We start from the raw sequence: 20103 nt of genomic DNA, 5'->3' as shown, positions 1-20103 counted from the left end.
GACGGTGTTCCTCCTGAACTACAGTAGATGACTAGAGACAGTGTTCCTGAACTACAGTAGATGACTAGTGACAGTGTTCCTGAACTACAGTAGATGACTAGTGACAGTGTTCCTCCTGAACTACAGTAGATGACTAGTGACAGTGTTCCTCCTGAACTACAGTAGATGACTAGTGACAGTGTTCCTGAACTACAGTAGATGACTAGTGACAGTGTTCCTCCTGAACTACAGTAGATGACTAGTGACGGTGTTCCTCCTGAACTACAGTAGATGTCTAGTGACCGTGTTCCTGAACTACAGTAGATGACTAGTGACAGTGTTCCTGAACTACAGTAGATGACTAGTGACAGTGTTCCTGAACTACAGTAGATGACTAGTGACAGTGTTCCTCCTGAACTACAGTAGATGACTAGTGACGGTGTTCCTCCTGAACTACAGTAGATGACTAGTGACAGTGTTCCTCCTGAACTACAGTAGATGACTAGTGACAGTGTTCCTCCTGAACTACAGTAGATGACTAGTGACAGTGTTCCTGAACTACAGTAGATGACTAGTGACAGTGTTCCTCCTGAACTACAGTAGATGACTAGTGACAGTGTTCCTGAACTACAGTAGATGACTAGTGACAGTGTTCCTCCTGAACTACAGTAGATGACTAGTGACAGTGTTCCTCCTGAACTACAGTAGATGACTAGTGACAGTGTTCCTGAACTACAGTAGATGACTAGTGACAGTGTTCCTCCTGAACTACAGTAGATGACTAGTGACAGTGTTCCTCCTGAACTACAGTAGATGACTAGTGACAGTGTTCCTCCTGAACTACAGTAGATGACTAGTGACAGTGTTCCTGAACTACAGTAGATGACTAGTGACAGTGTTCCTCCTGAACTACAGTAGATGACTAGTGACAGTGTTCCTGAACGACAGTAGGTGACTAGTGACAGTGTTCCTCCTGAACTACAGTAGATGACTAGTGACATTGTTCCTCCTGAACTACAGTAGATGACTAGTGACAGTGTTCCTGAACTACAGTAGATGACTAGTGACAGTGTTCCTCCTGAACTACAGTAGGTGACTAGTGACAGTGTTCCTGAACTACAGTAGATGACTAGTGACAGTGTTCCTGAACTACAGTAGACGACTAGTGACAGTGTTCCTCCTGAACTACAGTAGATGACTAGTGACAGTGTTCCTCCTGAACTACAGTAGATGACTAGTGACAGTGTTCCTCCTGAACTACAGTAGATGACTAGTGACAGTGTTCCTCCTGAACTACAGTAGATGACTAGTGACAGTGTTCCTGAACTACAGTAGGTGACTAGTGACAGTGTTCCTCAAGAACTACAGTAGATTACTAGTGACAGTGTTCCTCCTGAACTACTGTAGATGACTAGTGACAGTGTTCCTCCTGAACTACAGTAGATGACTAGTGACAGTGTTCCTCCTGAACTACAGTAGATGACTAGTGACAGTGTTCCTCCTGAACTACAGTAGATGACTAGTGACAGTGTTCCTCCTGAACTACAGTAGGTGACTAGTGACAGTGTTCCTCCTGAACTACAGTAGATTACTAGTGACAGTGTTCCTCCTGAACTACAGTAGATTACTAGTGACAGTGTTCCTCCTGAACTACAGTAGATTACTAGTGACAGTGTTCCTCCTGAACTACAGTAGATTACTAGTGACAGTGTTCCTCCTGAACTACAGTAGATGACTAGTGACAGTGTTCCTCCTGAACTACAGTAGGTGACTAGTGACAGTGTTCCTCCTGAACTACAGTAGACGACTAGTGACAGTGTTCCTCCTGAACTACAGTAGATTACTAGTGACAGTGTTCCTCCTGAACTACAGTAGATGACTAGTGACAGTGTTCCTCCTGAACTACAGTAGGTGACTAGTGACAGTGTTCCTCCTGAACTACAGTAGGTGACTAGTGACAGTGTTCCTGAACTACAGTAGATGACTAGTGACAGTGTTCCTCCTGAACTACAGTAGATGACTAGTGACAGTGTTCCTCCTGAACTACAGTAGACTACTAGTGACAGTGTTCCTCCTGAACTACAGTAGATGACTAGTGACAGTGTTCCTCCTGAACTACAGTAGGTGACTAGTGACAGTGTTCCTGAACTACAGTAGATGACTAGTGACAGTGTTCCTGAACTACAGTAGATGACTAGTGACAGTGTTCCTCCTGAACTACAGTAGATTACTAGTGACAGTGTTCCTCCTGAACTACAGTAGATTACTAGTGACAGTGTTCCTGAACTACAGTAGATTACTAGTGACAGTGTTCCTCCTGAACTACAGTAGATTACTAGTGACAGTGTTCCTGAACTACAGTAGATTACTAGTGACAGTGTTCCTCCTGAACTACAGTAGATGACTAGTGACAGTGTTCCTCCTGAACTACAGTAGGTGACTAGTGACAGTGTTCCTGAACTACAGTAGATGACTAGTGACAGTGTTCCTGAACTACAGTAGATGACTAGTGGCAGTGTTCCTCCTGAACTACAGTAGATTACTAGTGACAGTGTTCCTCCTGAACTACTGTAGATGACTAGTGACAGTGTTCCTGAACTACTGTAGATGACTAGTGACAGTGTTCCTGAACTACAGTAGATGACTAGTGACAGTGTTCCTGAACTACAGTAGATGACTAGTGACAGTGTTCCTGAACTACAGTAGATGACTAGTGACAGTGTTCCTCCTGAACTACAGTAGGTGACTAGTGACAGTGTTCCTCCTGAACGACAGTAGGTGACTAGTGACAGTGTTCCTGAACTACAGTAGGTGACTAGTGACAGTGTTCCTGAACTACAGTAGGTGACTAGTGACAGTGTTCCTCCTGAACTACAGTAGATGACTAGTGACAGTGTTCCTCCTGAACTACAGTAGATGACTAGTGACAGTGTTCCTGAACTACAGTAGATGACTAGTGACAGTGTTCCTCCTGAACTACAGTAGATGACTAGTGACAGTGTTCCTCCTGAACTACAGTAGATGACTAGTGACAGTGTTCCTCCTGAACTACAGTAGATGACTAGTGACAGTGTTCCTGAACTACAGTAGATGACTAGTGACAGTGTTCCTCCTGAACTACAGTAGATGACTAGTGACAGTGTTCCTGAACGACAGTAGGTGACTAGTGACAGTGTTCCTCCTGAACTACAGTAGATGACTAGTGACATTGTTCCTCCTGAACTACAGTAGATGACTAGTGACAGTGTTCCTGAACTACAGTAGATGACTAGTGACAGTGTTCCTCCTGAACTACAGTAGGTGACTAGTGACAGTGTTCCTGAACTACAGTAGATGACTAGTGACAGTGTTCCTGAACTACAGTAGACGACTAGTGACAGTGTTCCTCCTGAACTACAGTAGATGACTAGTGACAGTGTTCCTCCTGAACTACAGTAGATGACTAGTGACAGTGTTCCTCCTGAACTACAGTAGATGACTAGTGACAGTGTTCCTCCTGAACTACAGTAGATGACTAGTGACAGTGTTCCTCCTGAACTACAGTAGATGACTAGTGACAGTGTTCCTGAACTACAGTAGGTGACTAGTGACAGTGTTCCTGAACTACAGTAGATGACTAGTGACAGTGTTCCTCCTGAACTACAGTAGATTACTAGTGACAGTGTTCCTCCTGAACTACTGTAGATGACTAGTGACAGTGTTCCTCCTGAACTACAGTAGATGACTAGTGACAGTGTTCCTCCTGAACTACAGTAGATGACTAGTGACAGTGTTCCTCCTGAACTACAGTAGATGACTAGTGACAGTGTTCCTCCTGAACTACAGTAGGTGACTAGTGACAGTGTTCCTCCTGAACTACAGTAGATGACTAGTGACAGTGTTCCTGAACTACAGTAGACGACTAGTGACAGTGTTCCTGAACTACAGTAGATGACTAGTGACAGTGTTCCTCCTGAACTAGTAGATGACTAGTGACAGTGTTCCTCCTGAACTACAGTAGATGACTAGTGACAGTGTTCCTCCTGAACTACAGTAGATGACTAGTGACAGTGTTCCTCCTGAACTACAGTAGATGACTAGTGACAGTGTTCCTGAACTACAGTCGGTGACTAGTGACAGTGTTCCTCCTGAACTACAGTAGATGACTAGTGACAGTGTTCCTCCTGAACTACAGTAGATGACTAGTGACAGTGTTCCTGAACTACAGTAGGTGACTAGTGACAGTGTTCCTGAACTACAGTAGATGACTAGTGACAGTGTTCCTCCTGAACTACAGTAGATGACTAGTGACAGTGTTCCTCCTGAACAACAGTAGATGACTAGTGACGGTGTTCCTCCTGAACTACAGTAGATGACTAGTGACAGTGTTCCTGAACTACAGTAGATGACTAGTGACAGTGTTCCTGAACTACAGTAGATGACTAGTGACAGTGTTCCTGAACTACAGTAGATGACTAGTGACAGTGTTCCTCCTGAACTACAGTAGATGTCTAGTGACAGTGTTCCTGAACTACAGTAGATGACTAGTGACAGTGTTCCTGAACTACAGTAGATGACTAGTGACAGTGTTCCTGAACGACAGTAGATGACTAGTGACAGTGTTCCTGAACTACAGTAGATGACTAGTGACAGTGTTCCTGAACTACAGTAGATGACTAGTGACAGTGTTCCTCCTGAACTACAGTAGATGACTGGTGACAGTGTTCCTCCTGAACTACAGTAGATGACTAGTGACAGTGTTCCTCCTGAACTACAGTAGATGACTAGTGACAGTGTTCCTGAACTACAGTAGATGACTAGTGACAGTGTTCCTCCTGAACTACAGTAGATGACTAGTGACAGTGTTCCTGAACTACAGTAGATGACTAGTGACAGTGTTCCTCCTGAACTACAGTAGATGACTAGTGACAGTGGTCCTCCTGAACTACAGTAGATGACTAGTGACAGTGTTCCTCCTGAACTACAGTAGATGACTAGTGACAGTGTTCCTCCTGAACTACTGTAGATGACTAGTGACAGTGTTACTCCTGAACTACAGTAGATGACTAGTGACAGTGTTCCTCCTGAACTACTGTAGATGACTAGTGACAGTGTTCCTGAACTACAGTAGATGACTAGTGACAGTGTTCCTGAACTACAGTAGATGACTAGTGACAGTGTTCCTCCTGAACTACTGTAGATGACTAGTGACAGTGTTACTCCTGAACTACAGTAGATGACTAGTGACAGTGTTCCTCCTGAACTACTGTAGATGACTAGTGACAGTGTTCCTGAACTACAGTAGATGACTAGTGACAGTGTTCCTGAACTACAGTAGATGACTAGTGACAGTGTTCCTCCTGAACTACAGTAGATGACTAGTGACAGTGTTCCTCCTGAACTACAGTAGATGACTAGTGACAGTGTTCCTCCTGAACTACAGTAGATGACTAGTGACAGTGTTCCTCCTGAACTACTGTAGATGACTAGTGACAGTGTTCCTGAACTACAGTAGATGACTAGTGACAGTGTTCCTGAACTACAGTAGATGACTAGTGACAGTGTTCCTCCTGAACTACAGTAGATGACTAGTGACAGTGTTCCTGAACTACAGTAGATGACTAGTGACAGTGTTCCTCCTGAACTACAGTAGATGACTAGTGACAGTGTTCCTGAACTAGTAGATGACTAGTGACAGTGTTCCTGAACTACAGTAGATGACTAGTGACAGTGTTCCTGAACTACAGTAGATGACTAGTGACAGTGTTCCTCCTGAACTACAGTAGATGACTAGTGACAGTGTTCCTCCTGAACTACAGTAGATGACTAGTGACAGTGTTCCTCCTGAACTACAGTAGATGACTAGTGACAGTGTTCCTGAACTACAGTAGGTGACTAGTGACAGTGTTCCTGAACTACAGTAGATGACTAGTGACAGTGTTCCTCCTGAACTACAGTAGATTACTAGTGACAGTGTTCCTCCTGAACTACTGTAGATGACTAGTGACAGTGTTCCTCCTGAACTACAGTAGATGACTAGTGACAGTGTTCCTCCTGAACTACAGTAGATGACTAGTGACAGTGTTCCTCCTGAACTACAGTAGATGACTAGTGACAGTGTTCCTCCTGAACTACAGTAGGTGACTAGTGACAGTGTTCCTCCTGAACTACAGTAGATTACTAGTGACAGTGTTCCTCCTGAACTACAGTAGATTACTAGTGACAGTGTTCCTCCTGAACTACAGTAGATTACTAGTGACAGTGTTCCTCCTGAACTACAGTAGATGACTAGTGACAGTGTTCCTCCTGAACTACAGTAGATGACTAGTGACAGTGTTCCTCCTGAACTACAGTAGGTGACTAGTGACAGTGTTCCTCCTGAACTACAGTAGACGACTAGTGACAGTGTTCCTCCTGAACTACAGTAGATTACTAGTGACAGTGTTCCTCCTGAACTACAGTAGATGACTAGTGACAGTGTTCCTCCTGAACTACAGTAGGTGACTAGTGACAGTGTTCCTCCTGAACTACAGTAGGTGACTAGTGACAGTGTTCCTGAACTACAGTAGATGACTAGTGACAGTGTTCCTGAACTACAGTAGATGACTAGTGACAGTGTTCCTCCTGAACTACAGTAGATTACTAGTGACAGTGTTCCTCCTGAACTACAGTAGATTACTAGTGACAGTGTTCCTGAACTACAGTAGATTACTAGTGACAGTGTTCCTCCTGAACTACAGTAGATTACTAGTGACAGTGTTCCTGAACTACAGTAGATTACTAGTGACAGTGTTCCTCCTGAACTACAGTAGATGACTAGTGACAGTGTTCCTCCTGAACTACAGTAGGTGACTAGTGACAGTGTTCCTGAACTACAGTAGATGACTAGTGACAGTGTTCCTGAACTACAGTAGATGACTAGTGGCAGTGTTCCTCCTGAACTACAGTAGATTACTAGTGACAGTGTTCCTCCTGAACTACTGTAGATGACTAGTGACAGTGTTCCTGAACTACTGTAGATGACTAGTGACAGTGTTCCTGAACTACAGTAGATGACTAGTGACAGTGTTCCTGAACTACAGTAGATGACTAGTGACAGTGTTCCTGAACTACAGTAGATGACTAGTGACAGTGTTCCTCCTGAACTACAGTAGGTGACTAGTGACAGTGTTCCTCCTGAACGACAGTAGGTGACTAGTGACAGTGTTCCTGAACTACAGTAGGTGACTAGTGACAGTGTTCCTGAACTACAGTAGGTGACTAGTGACAGTGTTCCTCCTGAACTACAGTAGATGACTAGTGACAGTGTTCCTCCTGAACTACAGTAGATGACTAGTGACAGTGTTCCTGAACTACAGTAGATGACTAGTGACAGTGTTCCTCCTGAACTACAGTAGATGACTAGTGACAGTGTTCCTCCTGAACTACAGTAGATGACTAGTGACAGTGTTCCTCCTGAACTACAGTAGATGACTAGTGACAGTGTTCCTGAACTACAGTAGATGACTAGTGACAGTGTTCCTCCTGAACTACAGTAGATGACTAGTGACAGTGTTCCTGAACGACAGTAGGTGACTAGTGACAGTGTTCCTCCTGAACTACAGTAGATGACTAGTGACATTGTTCCTCCTGAACTACAGTAGATGACTAGTGACAGTGTTCCTGAACTACAGTAGATGACTAGTGACAGTGTTCCTCCTGAACTACAGTAGGTGACTAGTGACAGTGTTCCTGAACTACAGTAGATGACTAGTGACAGTGTTCCTGAACTACAGTAGACGACTAGTGACAGTGTTCCTCCTGAACTACAGTAGATGACTAGTGACAGTGTTCCTCCTGAACTACAGTAGATGACTAGTGACAGTGTTCCTCCTGAACTACAGTAGATGACTAGTGACAGTGTTCCTCCTGAACTACAGTAGATGACTAGTGACAGTGTTCCTCCTGAACTACAGTAGATGACTAGTGACAGTGTTCCTGAACTACAGTAGGTGACTAGTGACAGTGTTCCTGAACTACAGTAGATGACTAGTGACAGTGTTCCTCCTGAACTACAGTAGATTACTAGTGACAGTGTTCCTCCTGAACTACTGTAGATGACTAGTGACAGTGTTCCTCCTGAACTACAGTAGATGACTAGTGACAGTGTTCCTCCTGAACTACAGTAGATGACTAGTGACAGTGTTCCTCCTGAACTACAGTAGATGACTAGTGACAGTGTTCCTCCTGAACTAGTAGATGACTAGTGACAGTGTTCCTCCTGAACTACAGTAGATGACTAGTGACAGTGTTCCTCCTGAACTACAGTAGATGACTAGTGACAGTGTTCCTCCTGAACTACAGTAGATGACTAGTGACAGTGTTCCTGAACTACAGTCGGTGACTAGTGACAGTGTTCCTCCTGAACTACAGTAGATGACTAGTGACAGTGTTCCTCCTGAACTACAGTAGATGACTAGTGACAGTGTTCCTGAACTACAGTAGGTGACTAGTGACAGTGTTCCTGAACTACAGTAGATGACTAGTGACAGTGTTCCTCCTGAACTACAGTAGATGACTAGTGACAGTGTTCCTCCTGAACTACAGTAGATGACTAGTGACGGTGTTCCTCCTGAACTACAGTAGATGACTAGTGACAGTGTTCCTGAACTCCAGTAGATGACTAGTGACAGTGTTCCTGAACTACAGTAGATGACTAGTGACAGTGTTCCTGAACTACAGTAGATGACTAGTGACAGTGTTCCTCCTGAACTACAGTAGATGTCTAGTGACAGTGTTCCTGAACTACAGTAGATGACTAGTGACAGTGTTCCTGAACTACAGTAGATGACTAGTGACAGTGTTCCTGAACGACAGTAGATGACTAGTGACAGTGTTCCTGAACTACAGTAGATGACTAGTGACAGTGTTCCTGAACTACAGTAGATGACTAGTGACAGTGTTCCTCCTGAACTACAGTAGATGACTGGTGACAGTGTTCCTCCTGAACTACAGTAGATGACTAGTGACAGTGTTCCTCCTGAACTACAGTAGATGACTAGTGACAGTGTTCCTGAACTACAGTAGATGACTAGTGACAGTGTTCCTCCTGAACTACAGTAGATGACTAGTGACAGTGTTCCTGAACTACAGTAGATGACTAGTGACAGTGTTCCTCCTGAACTACAGTAGATGACTAGTGACAGTGGTCCTCCTGAACTACAGTAGATGACTAGTGACAGTGTTCCTCCTGAACTACAGTAGATGACTAGTGACAGTGTTCCTCCTGAACTACTGTAGATGACTAGTGACAGTGTTACTCCTGAACTACAGTAGATGACTAGTGACAGTGTTCCTCCTGAACTACTGTAGATGACTAGTGACAGTGTTCCTGAACTACAGTAGATGACTAGTGACAGTGTTCCTGAACTACAGTAGATGACTAGTGACAGTGTTCCTCCTGAACTACTGTAGATGACTAGTGACAGTGTTACTCCTGAACTACAGTAGATGACTAGTGACAGTGTTCCTCCTGAACTACTGTAGATGACTAGTGACAGTGTTCCTGAACTACAGTAGATGACTAGTGACAGTGTTCCTGAACTACAGTAGATGACTAGTGACAGTGTTCCTCCTGAACTACAGTAGATGACTAGTGACAGTGTTCCTCCTGAACTACAGTAGATGACTAGTGACAGTGTTCCTCCTGAACTACAGTAGATGACTAGTGACAGTGTTCCTCCTGAACTACTGTAGATGACTAGTGACAGTGTTCCTGAACTACAGTAGATGACTAGTGACAGTGTTCCTGAACTACAGTAGATGACTAGTGACAGTGTTCCTCCTGAACTACAGTAGATGACTAGTGACAGTGTTCCTGAACTACAGTAGATGACTAGTGACAGTGTTCCTCCTGAACTACAGTAGATGACTAGTGACAGTGTTCCTGAACTAGTAGATGACTAGTGACAGTGTTCCTGAACTACAGTAGATGACTAGTGACAGTGTTCCTGAACTACAGTAGATGACTAGTGACAGTGTTCCTCCTGAACTACAGTAGATGACTAGTGACAGTGTTCCTCCTGAACTACAGTAGATTACTAGTGACAGTGTTCCTGAACTACAGTAGATGACTAGTGACAGTGTTCCTCCTGAACTAGTAGATGACTAGTGACAGTGTTCCTGAACGACAGTAGGTGACTAGTGACAGTGTTCCTCCTGAACAAGTAGATGACTAGTGACAGTGTTCCTGAACTACAGTAGATGACTAGTGACAGTGTTCCTGAACTACAGTAGATGACTAGTGACAGTGTTCCTCCTGAACTAGTAGATGACTAGTGACAGTGGTCCTGAACGACAGTAGGTGACTAGTGACAGTGTTCCTCCTGAACAAGTAGATGACTAGTGACATTGTTCCTCCTGAACTACAGTAGATGACTAGTGACAGTGTTCCTCCTGAACTACAGTAGATGACTAGTGACAGTGTTCCTCCTGAACTACAGTAGATGACTAGTGACAGTGTTCCTCCTGAACTACAGTAGATGACTAGTGACAGTGTTCCAGAACTACAGTAGATGACTAGTGACAGTGTTCCTGAACGACAGTAGATGACTAGTGACAGTGTTCCTGAACTACAGTAGACGACAAGTGACAGTGTTCCTGAACTACAGTAGATGACTAGTGACAGTGTTCCTCCTGAACTACAGTAGATGACTAGTGACAGTGTTCCTGAACTACAGTAGATGACTAGTGACAGTGTTCCTCCTGAACTACAGTAGATGACTAGTGACAGTGTTCCTCCTGAACTACAGTAGATGACTAGTGACAGTGTTCCTGAACGACAGTAGATGACTAGTGACAGTGTTCCTGAACTACAGTAGATGACTAGTGACAGTGTTCCTCCTGAACTACAGTAGATGACTAGTGACAGTGTTCCTGAACTACAGTAGATGACTAGTGACAGTGTTCCTCCTGAACTACAGTAGATGACTAGTGACAGTGTTCCTCCTGAACTACAGTAGATGACTAGTGACAGTGTTCCTCCTGAACTACAATAGATGACTAGTGACAGTGTTCCTCCTGAACTACAGTAGATGACCAGTGACAGTGTTCCTGAACTACAGTAGATAGATTCAATTGGTACCTAAACATTAGTTTATAAGTCCAAAAATGGATGCGACCTCAGATTGCCCCTTTAAACAGTGTAAACCCTGTAATTTACTTACAGATGAGGATTAGATTTCCCCAATGCTGAAGGGCAGTCGATGCGTAATCATAGTGTATGGTCTCTTAGAGGTTATAAACAGCAGCACGGCTGTGTATGTTTCTGTGTTGCGCAGAAGGGCTGAGTCAGCAGTACTGTATGGTTGGCCAGTTTGGACTGGGTCCAGTGTAGTCAGGAACTCTCCACAGGTGTTAACAGGGCCGTCTCGGGGACTTAGACACATACAGCAGAACAGGGGCTATGAAGAAACAATACAGAAATGGCAATCGGTATATAAGGGATATGTAGATGGGTATGTAAATGGGTATATAGGGGATATGTAGGTGGGTATGTAGATGGGTATATAGGGGATATGTAGATGGATATGTAGGTGGGCATATAGATGGATATGTAGGGGGGTATATAGGGGATATGTAGGTGGGTATATAGATGGATATGTAGGTGGGCATATAGATGGATATGTAGGGAGGTATATAGGGGATATGTAGGTGGGTATATAGATGGATATGTAGGTGGGCATATAGATGGATATGTAGGGAGGTATATAGGGGATATGTAGGTGGGTATATAGATGGATATGTAGGGGGGTATATAGGGGATATGTAGGGGGGTATATAGGGGATATGTAGGTGGGTATATAAGGGATATGTAGGTGGGTATATATATGGATATGTAGGTGGGTATATAGATGGATATGTAGATGGTATATAGATGGATATGTAGGTGTGTATGTAGATGGATATGTAGATGGTATATAGATGGATATGTAGGTGGGTATGTAGATGGATATGTAGGTGGGCATATAGATGGATATGTAGGGGGGTATATAGATGGATATGTAGGGGGGTATATAGGGGATATGTAGGGGGGTATATAGGGGATATGTAGGTGGGTATATAGATGGATATGTAGATGGGTATATAGGGGATATGTAGATGGATATATAGGGGATATGTAGGTGGGTATATAGATGGATATGTAGGTGGGTATATAGATGGATATGTAGGTGGGTATATAGATGGATATGTAGGGGGGTATATAGGGGATATGTAGGGGGTATATAGGGGATATGTAGGGGGGTATATAGATGGATATGTAGGGGGGTATATAGATGGATATGTAGATGGGTATATAGGGTATATGTAGATGGGTATATAGATGGATATGTAGGTGGGTATATAGAGGATATGTAGATGGGTATATAGATGGATATGTTTCCTGTTATTCTCGTTTTGTTGTTTTGTTTGAGTATTCGTTTTCATTAAAAGGCATAATGAATACTTACCACGCTGCACCATGGTCCTCCTCTCTTTCTCCCAACGACAAACGTTACAATAAGGTATCTTAGAATGTGTGTTTGAGGGACCATTAGTTTCTGGTTTGAATTAGAGAGGGGGTGAGAGAGAGAGGGGGAGAGAGAGAGAGGAGGAGAGAGAGAAAGATGGAGAGGGAGAGAGAGAGAGAGAAAGATGGAGAGAGAGAGGGAGAGAGAGAAAGATGGAGAGAGAGAGGGAGAAAGAAGGTGAGAGGGGGAAAGAGAGAAAGATGGTGAGAGAGAGAGAGAGAGAGAGATGGGGGGAGAAAGAGAGAAAGATGGAGAGAGAGAGAAAGATGGTGAGAGAGAGAAAGATGGTGAGAGAGAGAGAAAGATGGTGAGAGAGAGAGAGAAAGATGGTGAGAGAGAGAGAGAGATGGAGAGAGAGAGAGAAAGATGGAGAGAGAGATGGTGAGAGAAAGATGGAGAGAGAGAGAGAGAGAGAGAAAGATGGAGAGAGAGAGGTAGAAAGAAGGTGAGAGGGGGAAAGAGAGAAAGATGGTAAGAGAGAGAGAGAGAGAGATGGGGGGAGAAAGAGAGAAAGATGGAGAGAGAGAAAGATGGTGAGAGAGAGAAAGATGGTGAGAGAGAGAGAAAGATGGTGAGAGAGAGAGAGAGAAAGATGGTGAGAAAGAGAGAGAGATGGAGAGAGAGAGAGAGAGATGGGGGGAGAAAGAGAGAAAGATGGAGAGAGAGAGAAAGATGGTGAGAGAGAGAGAGAAAGATGGTGAGAGAGAGAGAGAGATGGAGAGAGAGAGAGAAAGATGGAGAGAGAGATGGTGAGAGAAAGATGGAGAGAGAGAGAGAGAGAAAGATGGAGAGAGAGAGGTAGAAAGATGGTGAGAGAGAGAGAGAGATGGAGAGAGAGAGAGAAAGATGGAGAGAGAGATGGTGAGAGAAAGATGGAGAGAGAGAGAGAGAGAAAGATGGAGAGAGAGAGGTAGAAAGAAGGTGAGAGGGAGAAAGAGAGAAAGATGGTGAGAGAGAGAGAGAGATGGGGGGAGAAAGAGAGAAAGATGGAGAGAGAGAGAAAGATGGTGAGAGAGAGAAAGATGGTGAGAGAGAGAGAAAGATGGTGAGAGAGAGAGAGATGGAGAGGGAGAAAGATGGAGAGAGATAAAGATGGAGAGAGAGAGGGAGAGAGAGAAAGATGGAGAGAGAGAGGGAGAAAGAAGGTGAGAGGGGGAAAGAGAGAAAGATGGTGAGAGAGAGAGAGAGAGATGGGGGAGAAAGAGAGAAAGATGGAGAGAGAGAGAAAGATGGTGAGAGAGAGAAAGATGGTGAGAGAGAGAGAAAGATGGTGAGAGAGAGAGAGAAAGATGGTGAGAGAGAGAGAGAGATGGAGAGAGAGAGAGAAAGATGGAGAGAGAGATGGTGAGAGAAAGATGGAGAGAGAGAGAGAGAGAACGATGGAGAGAGAGAGGTAGAAAGAAGGTGAGAGGGGGAAAGAGAGAAAGATGGTGAGAGAGAGAGAGAGAGAGATGGGGGGAGAAAGAGAGAAAGATGGAGAGAGAGAGAAAGATGGTGAGAGAGAGAAAGATGGTGAGAGAGATAAAGATGGTGAGAGAGAGAGAAAGATGGTGAGAGAGAGAGAGAAAAATGGTGAGAAAGAGAGAGAGATGGAGAGAGAGAGAGAAAGATGGAGAGAGAGATGGTGAGAGAAAGATAGAGAGAGAGAGAAAGATGGAGAGAGAGATGGTGAGAGAGAGAGAGATGGTGAGAGAGAGAGAGAGAGAGAGAGAGAGAGAGATGGGGGGAGAAAGAGAGAAAGATGGAGAGAGAGAGAAAGATGGTGAGAGAGAGAAAGATGGTGAGAGAGAGAGAAAGATGGTGAGAGAGAGAGAGAGAAAAATGGTGAGAGAGAGAGAGATGGAGAGAGAGAGAGAAAGATGGAGAGAGAGATGGTGAGAGAAAGATAGAGAGAGAGAGAAAGATGGAGAGAGAGATGGTGAGAGAGAGAGAGATGGTGAGAGAGAGAGAGAGAGAGAGAGAGAGATGGTGAGAGAGAGAGAAAGATGGAGAGAGAGAGAGAACGATGGAGAGAGAGAGAGAGATATGGAGAGAGAGATAGAGAGATGGTGAGAGAAAGAGAAAGATGGTGAGAGAAAGATGGAGAGAGAGAGAGAGAGAGAGAGAGAAAGATGGAGAGAGAGATGGTGAGAGAGAGAGAAAGATGGAGAGAGAGATGGTGAGAGAGAGAGAAAGATGGAGAGAGAGACAAAGAGAAATAGATAGAAAAGGAGAAAGACAGAGAGAAAGAGAAAGCGAAGGGTTTAACGGTTATTGTCTTCACCAATTGATGTGTCTCCCTGTAGAGGTGACCTATATTACTAAGGATAGCAGATCAAAGCCTTCTCTCCTCCTCACATTGATCCCATAGTTTTATGATGCAGCTCGAGTATTACATTCGGGAAGGAGGCCTCCTTGTAAAACCTGTTTGGCTGGCTAACACTGAGTGTACAAAACATTAGGAACACCTGCTCTTTCCATGACAGAGACTGACCAGGTGAATCCAGGTGAAAGCTTTGATCCCTTATTGATGTCACTTAATTACTTTTTTTTTTAAATGTAACATTGTGATTTAGACAATCCTTGATTTACTGTGCAGCAGATATCATAGTCATCAAATCAACTGTGCAGAATACAATAGGTGTAGTAGAGTGAAATACTTCATTACAAGCCCTTAACCAACAATGCCGTTTTAAGAAAATATAGTTAAGAAAAGATTTACTAAATAAACTTAAGCTTTTAAAAACTTTAGCACAATAAAATAACAATAACGAGGCTATATACAGGAGGAACCGGTACCAAGTCAATGTGGAGGCTATATACAGAGGGTACCGGTACCAAGTCAATGTGGAGGCTATATACAGGGGGTACCGGTAGAGAGTCAATGTGGAGGCTATATACAGGGGGTACCGGTACAGAGTCAATGTGGAGGCTATATACAAGGGGTACCAGTACTGAGTCAATGTGGAGGCTATATACAGGGGGTACCGGTACAGAGTCAATGTGGAGGCTATATACAGGGGGTACCGGTACAGAGTCAATGTGGAAGCTATATACAGGGGGTACCGGTACAGAGTCAATGTGGAGGCTATATACAGGGGGTACCGGTACAGAGTCAATGTGGAGGCTATATACAGGGGGTACCGGTACAGAGTCAATGTGGAGGCTATATACAGGGTGTACCGGTACAGAGTCAATGTGGAGGCTATATACAGGGGGTACCGGTACAGAGTCAATGTGGAGGCTATATACAGGGGGTACCGGTACAGAGTCAATGTGGAGGCTATATACAGGGTGTTACGGTACAGAGTCAATGTGGAGGCTATATACAGGGGGTACTGGTACAGAGTCAATGTGGAGGCTATATACAGGGGGTACCGGTACAGAGTCAATGTGTAGCCTATATACAGGGGGTACCAGTACAGAGACAGTGTGGAGGCTATATACAGGGGGTACCAGTACAGAGACAGTTTGGGGGGTACAGGTTAGTCAAGGTAATTTGTACATATAGGTAGGGGTGAAGTGACTATGCAAAGATAAACAGCGAGTAGCAGCAGTGTGAAAACAAAGGGGTGGTGGGGGGTCAATGTAAATAGACTGGTTAGCAATTTGATTAATAGTTCAGCAGTGCCTTGTGGGTAGAAGCTGTTTTAGAAGCCTCTTGGACCTAGACTTGGCGCTCCGGTACCGCTTGCCGTGCAGTAGCAGAGAGAACAGTCTATGACTAGGGTGGCTGGAGTTTATGACAAACATTTTTTCGGGGGGGGTGGCTTTTCTCTGACACCAGATAGTATATAGGTCCTGGATGGCAGGAAGCTTGGCCCCAGTGATGTACTGGGCCGTACGCACTACCCTCCGTAGCGCATTACGGTGGAATGCCCAACAGTTGTCACGATGCTCAGACGCTAGTCTACAGACAAGGTAGTCCTGTAGAATTTAGTAGGGGAAGTCTCTCCTCACATTGATATTCTACCATGCTGCTCAGATAAAGACCAAGAAGAAGGGAAAATAAAGTGTTACTTGTAAAACTAAATCTTTGTAGAAACATCCAGCCAACAGGAAGGATGAACAACAATGGTTTTTTTTTGTGTGTGTGTGTGAAGGAAGAAGCACAACGTAAAGGAGAGAGGATGGATGGATGTTCCACAGCTTATTGTATCGACTCTGCAGTTTCAGCATGCTTTTGCGGCACAGTCGATAACGCGCTGGACTTCGGGCTAGAAGGTCGAGGGTTCGAGACCCGCTCCCTGCCTGTTTCATTACAATAACTAAATTTAACAAATGGAGACTCTCAACATTTGTAGCCTATTGAAGGCCACTATATCTGTAATGGAAACGTATTTCCGTATTGCCACAATAATCGTGTCAGATGTAAATGTAGCTGTTTGCTCCTCCTCTTGTGGTATATTGTAAAACAGTCTACAGTTGAGGACCATTCAATATCGCAGTTTTGTTTCCACGGATACGTGTCTAGGGAGGGAAAAGGGGGGAGAGAGAAAGCACCGGGAGCACCGGGAGGATTACGCTCAGACAGACACGATGCGCGCTTTGGGTGATTCGCGACCTTAAACCATTTTCTGGTAAGACTCCAGTTGATCGGATTTATGTTGTTTGATGTACTGCATGTTTAACTGTCGGATATGTATAGTAAGCTTGATGTTTAAGGCTATGATGCAATTCATCACACTTAAAACGTACACCCCGCAGACGCAGATGGTTTAACGGTTTATGAATAGGCGAATTTGATTTGATTCCTAAACCACTTCGTTAGAAAAGCGGATTGTCTTGGAGTTATTTCAATAATTAACCATGTGGTATTACAATGATTACATTGGCCACTGACAGTCGCCTAAATAGGCTAAGTGAGAAGACAGGAATTAGTCTGTTAACCTGATGTTTTTGGCATGAGGTCTATCCTCTTGCCTCTGAACATTGAAGGCAGGTGATCGTCTTTTTTCGTCATGAATCTTGTTCTGGATGCAGCTCTGCCGAGTGGTCACTAGCTGGCCACAAAGTCTTTACAATCAGATTAACCTACACTCTAACCTTAACCACACTGTGCTAACACTAATACCTAACCCATACCCTTAAATTAAGACCAACGTGCTCATTTTGGTTTTCATTACTTAAAAAACATTATTAGACAATTTTAACTTTGCAGCTGGCCCATCTACAGAAGCAGAAATCGTTTTGTTATGCCTCCATGACAAGACTCATCACAATAAATGTCAACCTGGCATTTTGAAGACCTTTGGCTGTTTCAGTCTATGCGTGGGCAGCGCAATAGCAGTGCGCTAAACGCATTGTGTCAGTGGTAATATGCTAAGTTGAAGTTTGCTGCCACAAATGCATTTTGTAGCTTACTTTTCTGCGTATTAAATAGTCCACTTCAGTGAGTCATGTCAGCGGCGGACATAGCAGGTCTAGTTTGAACTGAGGCAGAACTGGTGAATGTTTGTCATCAAAGTCTGCATGTGTGAAACTCAAGTGAGGACTGGAATATATGTGTTTTGGTTTAGTATGAGAGGCGGATGTCTGTTGAAAACAGGTCTGGACCTTCTCACCCCCTCTCCAGGTCAACTGTCACACGGGCTCACGCTAGCAGAAGAAAAACAGTCTCTTGGGGAAAGCAGCAATCGATGTTACATGCATCTCTGTCCACGGAATAAGTAGGTCTATTTTAACTCTCATCTTTCAGAAACTAATAATACTAATAAAGACAAATAACAGATATTTCAGAGAGGTTGGGTTAAATGTGAAAGATACATTTTAGTTGATTTTAGTTCAGTTGTTCTGACTAGGTATCCCCCCTTTCATTCAGTTGTACAGACTAGGTATCCCCCCTTTCATTCAGTTGTACTGACTAGGTATCCCCCCTTTCATTCAGTTGTACTGACTAGGTATCCCCCCTTTCATTCTGTTGTACTGACTAGGTATCCCTCCTTTCATTCAGTTGTACTGACTAGGTATCCCCCCTTTCATTCAGTTGTACTGACTAGGTATCCCCCCTTTCACTCAGTTGTACTGACTAGGTATCCCCCTTTCATTCAGTTGTACTGACTAGGTATCCCCCCTTTCATTCAGTTGTACTGACTAGGTATCCCCCCTTTCATTCAGTCGTACTGCCTAGGTATCCCCCCTTTCACTCAGTTGTACTGACTAGGTATCCCCCCTTTCATTCAGTTGTACTGACTAGGTATCCCCCCTTTCCCCTTCTTCTTCCATCTTCAGCCTTGTAGTCAGAATCTTGATTGCAAGCTTGCTGCCCTTCTTCTTCTTCTTCTTCTTCTTCTTCTTCTTCTTCTTCTTCTTTTTAAATAATGTTTTATGACTGTCAGACAGGGCAATCGAAATCACATTAACTCCCTAATTGCCACTGTGAATAGTCATTTGAGTTCAAAAGTTATTCATGAATGTGAACCTAAGAACAAGGATAATGAGGACTTAATAGCGTGATTAAACACCTACTGAGGGAGTCAGGGGTGGACGAGGCATGAGTCTCTCTGAATAATAGAGACAATCAATGGCTGCATTCCAAATGGGAGCCTAATTCCCTATCTAGTGCCCTACGTTTGACCGGAGCCCTATGGGCTATTCCCTATGGGTCCTGGCCAAAAGTAGTGCAAAAGTAGTGCACTACGTAGGAAATAGGGTGCCAATTGAGACCAAAGACAATCTTCTCTTCACATGAATATTCATATATTATCTTCATATTAATATTCATATATTCTCTTCACATTAATATTCATATCCCTGTGATTGGAACTCATCAACAGCAGACGTTTGCAATCACTAATTAGTGTTTGTTAGTAAAAACTGGACTTGAAAGAAGCAAGAATATTGGTAGAATTGGAATGGGAGGGAGAGAGAGTGGAAGGGATGGAATGGGAGGGAGAGAGAGTGGGAGGGAGAGAGAGTAGAAGGGAGAGATATTGAGGGATAAAGAGTGGGAGGGAGAGAGAGTGGGAGGGAGAGAGATTGAGGGAGAGAGATTGGAAGGGAGAGAGAGTGGAAGGGATAGAGAGTGGGAGGGAGAGAGAGATTGAGGGAGAGAGATTGAGGGAGAGAGATTGAGGGAGAGAGAGTGGAAGGGAGAGAGAGTGGAAGGGAGAGAGATTGAGAGAGAGAGAGTGGAAGGGATAGAGAGTGGAAGGGAGAGAGATTGAGGGAGAGAGAGTGGAAGGGAGAGAGATTGAGGGAGAGAGAGTGGAAGGGAGAGAGAGTGGAAGGGAGAGAAATTGAGGGAGAGAGTGGAAGGGAGAGAGAGTGGAAGGGAGAGAGATTGAGGGAGAGAGTGGAAGGGATAGAGAGTGGACGGGAGAGAGATTGAGGGAGAGAGAGATGAATAATGACAGAGAGAGGGAGAGCGAAAGAAAGAGAGAAGGTGAGATTGAGCTGGACATGGAGATGCCTGCTGGGTGGTTGTCTGGTCTCAAGTGTTTCCCAGGTTTGACATCCAACTGAATACAGACTGAATACAGACTGATTATAGATACATGTTTCTATCTGATATTATCATGTATCTCTGTTTCTGCCTGTTCCTATCTGATATTATCATGTATCTGATATTATCATGTATCTCTGTTTCTGCCTGTTCCTATCTGATATTATCATGTAT

Source organism: Oncorhynchus clarkii, chromosome 20 (assembly GCF_045791955.1).
Source record: "Oncorhynchus clarkii lewisi isolate Uvic-CL-2024 chromosome 20, UVic_Ocla_1.0, whole genome shotgun sequence".
Classification (NCBI taxonomy): Eukaryota; Metazoa; Chordata; class Actinopteri; order Salmoniformes; family Salmonidae; genus Oncorhynchus; species Oncorhynchus clarkii.
This window is presented reverse-complemented; position numbering follows the sequence as displayed.